This window comes from Macrobrachium rosenbergii, chromosome 9 (genome assembly GCF_040412425.1).
Source record: "Macrobrachium rosenbergii isolate ZJJX-2024 chromosome 9, ASM4041242v1, whole genome shotgun sequence".
Taxonomy (NCBI): domain Eukaryota; kingdom Metazoa; phylum Arthropoda; class Malacostraca; order Decapoda; family Palaemonidae; genus Macrobrachium; species Macrobrachium rosenbergii.
Genome location: NC_089749.1, coordinates 46828287 through 46838247, shown reverse-complemented (window position 1 = coordinate 46838247; position 9961 = coordinate 46828287). Strand labels below are relative to the sequence as shown.

The 9961-nt window shown below is 34.8% G+C and overlaps 2 non-coding genes across 2 annotated transcripts; both read right to left on the bottom strand.

Annotated features, from left to right (window-relative positions):
• Window positions 1-3401: 3401 nt before the first annotated feature.
• TRNAD-GUC (transfer RNA aspartic acid (anticodon GUC)) lies at window positions 3402-3473 on the bottom strand. Its single transcript has one exon. It is a non-coding gene; the product is annotated as a tRNA-Asp (tRNA).
• Window positions 3474-9180: 5707 nt separating this feature from the next.
• On the bottom strand, window positions 9181-9252 carry TRNAD-GUC (transfer RNA aspartic acid (anticodon GUC)). The gene has a single exon. It is a non-coding gene; the product is annotated as a tRNA-Asp (tRNA).
• Between the last annotated feature and the right edge of the window lie 709 nt (window positions 9253-9961).

Below are 9961 nucleotides of genomic sequence, written 5' to 3'. Positions count from 1 at the left end.
CCTTTCTGGTTTGTTTTTCCAACCATGTCTATACATGACATTCACTATTCTCCATTTCTCCTCATCACTATCCTAAAATTAATATTTACATCTGCAAATGGTGACCTTCGGCTTTCCTCTCCGGCACACTTCGGCGTCGGTACCATTCACTTGTACATAGAATACACCTTTGCCTGATATACCTTTGCACTAAGACCAGTAGTATCCTCTAGGGCTGCTACGGGAGTGAGAGCTCATTTAGCCTAAGACCTGTTTATTGGACGAACGAAGTTAATCTTCTAGCTCATTAGGAGAGTTTGATTGACTTTTTGTAACTGACCATTAGTTACGTGCTCCATTCATTTCTGCCGCTACCCACTCTGCGTCTCATATTATTTGTGTAACATTCTGGTGTTAATTGCCCCAAGTTTAGTCGCCAGATGATGACATTTGATAAATGATCTTAAATATTCCTTTTAGATATACTGTGTGTGTGTGTGTATATATATATATATATATATATATATATATATATATATATATATATATATATATATATATATATATATATATATATATATATATATATATATACTCGTATATATATCATATTTACATTATATTATATATATAATGTATATAATTTTTACATTATATTAATATTATTATTCTTAAATCTTTTGACTCCTCGAAACGTCGCTGCTCTCCAATCATGTTTCCAAATATCAGTTAGATTTTCTTAATAGGCTTTCTTCCAGTCACTTTTACAGGGCATTGTGGTTCTTGTATCCTTCATTAACATTTATTTTCAAAATCTGACCGACTGTAATTCTTTCCATCGAACAAGCGCTCATGCCGGCATGAGGTTAGATTGATATAACAACAACAACAACAACAACAACAGCAAAGATCGACTGATCAACTTCACCGTCACAAACTTGATGTCTCATGGTACACGATCACTCTTCCGAACATTTAGTGATTTGTCATTTCTTCAGTCTTTCCTGCTTGATTAAATCCTTCAAAGCATCTTTCGCATAACGATCTCTGATCAGCTGCGCTCCATCAGATTTGATTAATTCTTCCATGACTCAGTAAAAAAGGAAAAACCCATTTTATATGAAATCAAATTTTTTCATTTAGTACACATCCAATAGCATGTTCGATCTACAAAACATTGTGCGCCTTTCCTCTCTGTTTCACTAATTCCTCACTGGACGGGTTGGTATCGTTCTCGGTAGCACTCTGCTGGGCCCGCGTTCGATTCTCCGACCGGCCAATGAAGAATTAGAGAAATTTACTTCTGGTGATAGAAATTCATTTCTCGTCATAATGTGGTTCCGATTCCACAATAAGCTGTAGGTCCCGTTGCTAGGTAACCAACTGGTTCTTAGCCACGTAAAATAAATCTAATCCTTCGGGCCAGCCCTCTCTAGGAGAGCTGTTATCAGCTCAGTGGACTGGTTAAACTAAGGTATACTTGTTTTGTTCTCTGTTCCACTAATCTCTTTCATCAATTTTGCTAACTTTCTGCACATATTCTCTCCTTACTTTTACCCACCCCTCCAACCTGATTATCTTCACCTGATTATCTTCATCATGAATATTCTCTAAGAAAATATTCACTTCACTTTCCTACTACGCTTCAAACATCTTTCCTTACTCACCTAGTCACCCATTTTACTGCTCCAACACTGACTTCTTTCATTCAATATTCATATGTCAATTTTCATACATTAACCCAGGCATGAGTTCGATATGCCAGAACAACTTTCCATTTACTGTTTCAAATTTAATATACTGCATAAGGAAAAAAACAGAGAGTGCGATTATTGCACTGTTTTCTTTCTGGGGAATGGAGGAAGATAGGTTTGGAGGTAAGAGTTTTTTTTTCTCATATTCTTTCGTCTGGCATGCTTAGTTTATTTTATTTAATGATATAGGGTAGAAGCCTCTCCGGAACTTAACTTAACAGTTTTAATTTTGTGTGTGTGTTCGTGTATGTGCTGATAGGCGATGTTTTCTCATTCTTTATACTGAGAAGTGACTGAAGTCCCTTACGTAAGTCTGTTAAATGATTTTTCATCGTTTTTTCTTAGGAAATGATGCCAGTATTTTCAGATTTTACTGATGAGTGGAAGAAATTGCACCCACTTGCCTGAGTTCTAAATTTAGTCCTGTCGTTTGGCTAACCTAATTAACAGCTTATATTCATTAGGAACAAATGTAGTAATGCAAGATTTTCTCTTCAGAGCCTAAGAGGCAACTCAGAAGCAAGCTTCTAGTTGGTACCCGTGATAATGGCTCCCATCCTTCGGGTTGGAATTGAACCGCAGCCTCCATCGTGACAGGAGGGGGGGATACCAACCACCTCTGCACTACCAAGGACCGTTTAGCAAAAGGGGATACTAACCACGAATACCAAACACATAAAACCGTATTTAAAAGACGCGGACAGAAATTCAGAATGAAACCATGGCTTCAGAAACGATATTAGAGATTTTGATGCGGGAATCGATTAGTCAAATAAGTTTCCCTTGGATATCACATTTCCTCATTTTTATTCATCTGTCAGGGAAAAGGAGGAAATGGATTGGAATGTTTTTCTGCCCGTTCCCTGAAAAATACGTTCTTTCCCAATTCACCTAATACACTGAAGATGTATCCAGTGGTAATTCGACTGTGGGGGTCGTAGCCAAATAAAAAGGGCATGGGACCAGCAACCTCTTCTCAGGAAGACTTGCTGAGAACCGGAAGGTGATCTTCCACTATCATTAAGTGTCTTCAGTATCATTTTCGAATTCCTCAGATTTCAGTTATTTGGGAGACAGAGTCAAGAAGGGGGTGGGGGTGCCCTAGGAGTCACTGTAAGGGTTAGCAAGATTGGGTGATATTAAAAGATGATGGAAATAGCGCTTAATTAGCTCAAGGAATCATAAAGCTTCCTGCAAATAAATTATCAGTGCTTAGTTCATTAAATGATGCTTATCCACAGAATAACTCATGTCGATTCTCTTTGTATTTTGAGAAAGAAATAAAGATTGTCTCGAACAAAAAAGATAAATTTAAGTTTTTAATATTCATGAGAATAGAATTAGGTATGACAAGTTAAATAATGGGGACACTACCCGTCGGATTACTTACAACTACCAGATCATTATCTCAGTACTTGGGAATACCATCAACTAGGTTACTCAAGAGTACCGAATGCATTGGGGTGTTAAGTCTTAAATTCCTAGTTCAGGGCTGTACTACAATGGGATACTAACCACAAAATTTCTCAGCACTCTCTGTTATGTGAAAATACTAAGTAACTGTAAGTTACTTAGGACTGTCTGGTTATTGGCGAAAAGAACCACAAGATTTCCCATGTATCGTAGTTTGCAAAGAACTTTCATTATTTCATCTAAAATTAATTCTGCCTCCCCGGCGGGGAATCGAACCCCGGCCTCCCGCGTGACAGGCGGGGATACTAACCACTATACTACCGAGGATATAATGATATTGCCTGGATACCAGAAACTCTGTGGCGTGGATATTGAGTATGCAATAAGTTAATAATGGGTTCTTATACTCAAAGAATGTCTCTTCTGTTTACAAATACTTATTTTTAAAGAATATGTATAAATATATATATATACGTATATATATATATATATATATATATATATATATATATATAACAGTATATACATATATATATATATATATATATATATATATATATATATATATATATATATATATATATATATATATTCTGATCTGTTTAGGCCTGACTTGTGCTATAACATCTTAATTATCTTAGGAAAGGAATGAATCCTGATGATATCTCCAAAAAACATTAGCGATTCAGTTTCATATTCCATTCTTCCCGTTGTTAGAATCACGGAAATTAAAGATCAAAATACCTGATCATTGAGAGCTGTTTCATTCGACATGAAAACTATTTTAAGCACAGAAGAGAAATAAACGAGGTCAGAGAATTAATGTAAGCTAGAGTATTTGGGAGATTTCATTAGTATTGTCTTGATTTGTAGTTGTAGTACGTCGACTGTAGGCCTTATTTTTTTTTTTTTACTGTAAAAGAATGCAGAGTTATATGTTCGAAAAACTTATTATTTGTGATATATCCCCTCTTACCCGAATATTTTTTAAGTTCATTTGCCAATATTGATTTGAACTTTCGTAATATTTTTTGGAGGCTCAGTGTTTAATTACAAGTGTGAAATACTATTGTAATTTAGCATAGTAAATGCCATCATAAATCGTCTAAAAGTAATCTTCCTACCAGACGGGAATCGAATCCCTGGCTCCCGCAATGAATAAAGGAATTGGGGAGAAAGTGGGGAGGGGGTTGCCAGCTACTCAGGTGCTCCAATAAAAGTGTATTTACTCGTTCTTGTATGCAAATGAAGTAAGTGTTATGATGTGCACAGAAATATATTCTGAGAAGCAAGAGCTGTTTGTTCAGCTATTTAAGGACTCTGTTCTTATTGACCTTCCCCATCAATTTTCAATTTTTAAATTAAATAAATGAAACTGGATTGTTTGTTGTCGGAATTGTGTAACTACCAGCGTGTTTATTTCTCCCTTCCATCTATTTTCCTCATTCTGTCAAAGCCCAAATCAATTATGATTGTTAATCTTGTTTTGGTAGAATCCTGTTTTGCTCAGTGGGAAAGGGATTATCAAACATCCCGAGGGAATTATTTTGATGTTCTAAGTAAGAAGGACATTCACAGGCCTAGTTTTACTCCTGAAGCGATACTTAAATAGGAATGCTAACAACTTCGTAATATGTAAACTAATGAAAAATCTCGTCAAGAAATGATGCGATAAATTCTATCTATTTTTGTGATTTCCGTAAATATTTTCATGGGGTTTAATACTTTCCAATAATAATAATAATAATAATAATAATAATAATAATAATAATAATAGTCTGAATTTTAGCTCAATCCCACAATAAACGTACAGTGCAAAATTACTATTATATGAGAAAAGAAGATCGAACAGCTATTATCTGGAACATTGCTGATGACAATAAAGTAGCTCGCAGAGTTATACTGCGCAGACATAGTATTACAGAAGAAATATAAACTGCTATAAATCCCTGTAAAGAAACTGCTAATTCTATTTTCACAGAGAATCGAAGGGAATCACCACTTATGATCAGTGGTCTTCTACAGTGACAGGAAGGGTTCGAATATCACAGGAATGGGACAGTTTCCATTTTCCATTCAGACTTTTTTTGCTATCAAAATATAAATTCTTTTGATTTTAGTTGTGGGGATTATTGCTGGCATTGAAGCCTTCGAGTTCATGATAATAGTAATGGTTATTATTATTATTATTATTATTATTATTATTATTATTATTATTATTATTATTATTATTATTATTATTATTAGACAGGAGCACAAGCTCGTGCCCCCAGTCAAATAGGCCTATTAACTTCTAAAGGAAGTTTCCAGAATCTGTTATAATTCTTCATAATTTGCACTCATCTGTTCCATTGTGAAGACCAGTGTGAGAGTGGAAAGGTGTCTATACTTATATAGACCTGAGATGCAGCTTATCATTTTTTCTACAAAATCGTTGGGTTTATTTTTATGCAATTGTTTTTCTGTAAAAGACCTATTGTCGGTGGGTATCGATGGTGGAAGGAAGCAACAAGAGTCCCGGTGGAGGGAGATTTTCCTGATTCCTGTCCCCCAGTTAAAATGGAAGGGGGTTGTGGAGAATAAATGGATGAGGGCAGTACAACATTCTCTTCGGAGGGAAATCGAACCCCGGCCTCCCGCGTGACAGGCGGCGATACCACGATACTACTGAGGACTGGCAAGTGTTCGATCATGCTAGCCTTTACAGTTCCAAGAACTGTTTTATTCATGGGAATACTACCTATTATATTAGTGGCAATAATTACTGTTTATTAAAAGGAGTGCTAACCGCAACACTACTGTGGAATAAACAGTACATGAGGTCACTGTCCGCTGTACTACAGAAGATTATCCAGAGCAGAGGGATACTAACCTCTACTTCTTAGAACCATTTAGTGCTGAGGGATACTAAATTTTATCCAGAGATGAGAAATGCTACCCCCTGTACTACTGAGGTTTATCCAGTGCTCGGAGATATTAACGTCTGTTATTACAGTGCAGTAACCGGGGGATACTAACTACTACATCAGCGAAGACTGCTCTGCCGAGGACTATCCAGTGCAGTGAGGTATCACGGTCCAGACCGTGGAGATATTGAGCTCTGTTATAGGCAAGAATTTATTGAATTCATGGAGATGCTATCCCCAGTATCACAAGTGGCTGTCGATACGATGGCATAAAATGCAATTTAAACGCATTTACTCAATTGATTTATATTGCAATAAAAAACCAGTCTTGCAAACCAAATTTCATTTGAGTTCCATTGCCTTTCTATAACTTTCAGAAAAAAAAAATTGGCTTGAGATTGACTCAACCTTTGAATAAAGTTACCAATGCCGAGTGTGGTTTGCTTGGTTGGTTTGAATAATTTATATTGATTAAGGGAATTTGATGTATTGTTCGGAGGACTAGATGGAAATAATATGGAACGACATTTAAGGAATTTGATGTATGGAAAGTACAAGGAGGACGAAAGTGTTTAGTGTCTTTTAGTGAAAAAGTTTGGTGCATGGGAAGTGACCATACCAAAAAAAAAAAAAAAAATGGAACGACTTTTAAGAAAGAGTGTACTGTATGGAGAGCACAAAAAAAGGTAGAAAGAAAAATTTAACGATTAGAAAACTCGGATTGGTGAAAGCATAAAGGGTCGGTCATATGAGGAACAAGAATGAGAAGTCAGTCGTTAATCAAAATTTATGTCGAGAATAATGTACATAGGATAGCATTCTGTGGATGCTTATGTATTGAGTTACAGTGGCCTTTTATGCCTATTGCCTGTAAATGGTAATAATAATAATAATAATATTAATAATGAGAGCCTTTCCTTATGTATTAAATCTTAATATATTGTTAGAAATACACTTTAATGTCCTTAAACTTTACAAAGACTCCTGTCCTCATCGTCAGAGGAAATGAAACAACCTTTATTCCCTCGGAAAGCTTAAGGTATTTTACTGTATTTTTAACAGTGTCAATATCAATATCTAATACACAAGAAAAGAGGCTCTTATATTATCCTTGTCTTTAAAAAGCGCGATTGTCCATATTCTTCTGTTATGATAAGGAAATGCGATTGTACTTGAGAGAGATGTGAGTAGCGCAGTGCTGTCAAGAAAGATTTGTGTTAGCACAGTGGAAGATTGCTCCACGTATAGCTCGCCCATGACCCAGTAAGTAAAGATGCTATTTAATGATAAGGAGTGCTGCATAATAATAATAATAATAATAATAATAATAATAATAATAATAATAGTCAGTCTAACTTAAGGATTTAATTCGATCTGATTATTCTTGGAATCTGTACAACTGTAAAATTTAGAAAAATCAGGATTAGTCTGGTCCACCTATTGAGAGGGAAATGTGCAGAATGACGTCAATTGAATAATTTTCTAATTTTGTCTGAATAAGAGACCTTGAATGTCACAACATTCTTTTCATATACTGATCTTCCGATGTATGCTTGAAGAATATTTAATGATAGTTGAATGCGTGACCGGTCCGCAACTGATTACTTGTTCATACTTATCTGTGTGTGCCCTGTGCACTTGCACTTTTACGTTTGGTGTGCTGTGATAAACTTCATTTGAATTGAAAGTACTCTCTGTTCTTTTTTTTTTAATTTATGGATTTCTCTAATTTTCAGAGAGCATGATGTTTTCGGACAAATCTATTTGATCCTGCAAAACAGGCTCTTTCTCTGAAAATCGACTTAGGTCAAATTACCAAGTTATATATATATATATATATATATATATATATATATATATATATATATATATATATATATATATATAATATATGACTTGCAGTTTCATATATATATATATATATATATATATATATATATATATATATATATATATATATATATATATATATATATAGAGAGAGAGAGAGAGAGAGAGAGAGAGAGAGAGAGAGAGAGAGAGAGATAGAGAGAGATAAATAGATTGATAGATATTTGTATATGTATATCTGTCTATCTATCTATCTATCTATCTATCTATCTATATATATATATATATATATATATATATATATATATATATCTATATATGTGTGTGTGTGTGTGTATTCTTTTTCCTCCATGTCTCTGTTCTGAAGGCTGAAAGAGATCGCGTTTAATAGAAATTTTACTTCTGTACTTTTGTTAATAATAGTAATAATAACATTGAATACTGATAGCTGTCAAGGATACGATGGATTAAAGACTTTCTCGCCACCAGGCAACTGAACCCGGGTCTCTGGCGAGACAGGCGGGCATACTGATGACTATTCTTTAGATGAATATCCCAAACATTGGGATTACTTATTGTGATACCATAATTTTTTGTGACGGAGTACACCTACGGGAACTACAAAATTGCCAAGATCCCTGTCTGTATAAGAGGCTAAGTTATTAACCTAAGGACAGTTTCGAATTGTGACGTACCCATGGAAAATTATATATTATATATATATTTATATATATTATATATATAAGCATATAATTTGCCATTGTTATGCTCCTACAAGAGACTAACACACTAGGTTATTATAACCTATGGATAGTTTTGAATAACAGCACAACAGTGGCTAAATATATAAATATATATATATATATATATATATATATATATATATATATATATATATATATATATATATATATATATATATATATATATGTATGTTTGTGTGTGTGTAATTTGCCATTGTTATGCCACTATTCGAAACTGTCCTAGCGTCAATAACTCGGCTCTCTTGACAATTTTATATTTACCGTGGTTATGGTATCACAGTGAGTAATCTCAATGTTTTAGATATTCATCAAAAGAATGGTCAGTATCCCCGCCTCTCTCTCAAGAGACCCGGGTTCGACTCCCCGGCAGAGAGAGAGAGATATTTTCTTTAACGTGTTCTTGCCAGTTATCAGTATTCATTGTTTATTATTATCGAAAGTAAAGAAGTTAAATTTTCGTTATGGTCTTTCTCTTTCTGACTTCAGAAGCGAGACATTGAAAAGAAAAAGAATTTTCCACCAAAAAATCGTATCCTCCCCGGCGGGGAATCGAACCCCGGTCTCCCGCGTGACAGGCGGGGATACTAACCACTATACTACCGAGGAATATAAGCGTTGGGAGAAACACGATACTGATCCATACAGAATTGAGGATTGTGTATTGGTAAACGCAATATGAATAGCCCATAAAAAGTATTAAATAATAAATGTGAAAGTTATATCTATCGAAGGCTGAATATAAAATGGCAAATTAAAAACCAGGAATCTTTCAGTTACTGAATACAGGAATGTTGATCTCTCTGCTACCTGGGTAGTAACTGGTGTCAGGTCTGGTAGTATGGGCACATCTGGAGACCTGTGTATACATACACTGCAGATCTCTGAGTGTATGGATCATGAATACAAGCGTTGAAGTACTGTGGATGATATTTTTATGTAATTAAATTCCCAGATGATCCTCATTATTAAGATAGTTCTTCATAACCACAATAACAGCTTCGTTATTGATTAGTGGAATACAGACGATAAAGAATTTGCGTGGGTTGAGAGAGGTAATGCTTAGCAGTATTTTTTCATTCATTATTAAAATCTAGAGTAAAGTATGAGAAGTTTAGAAAGCCAAAAGTTTGTTGCAAGTGCTTGGGCACGGGAGGAAGTATTTATATATCCCGGGAACTCAAAAGGTACGTGTTGTCCTTAGGTAAAAATGAACGTCTCCCTGTCATAGAATCGAACAAGGTCTTCTTACTCATTTAATGGAGATACAAGTTAACTCGGTACTGTTAAACCTGGTGATCCATGTGTCTTCAGGTTA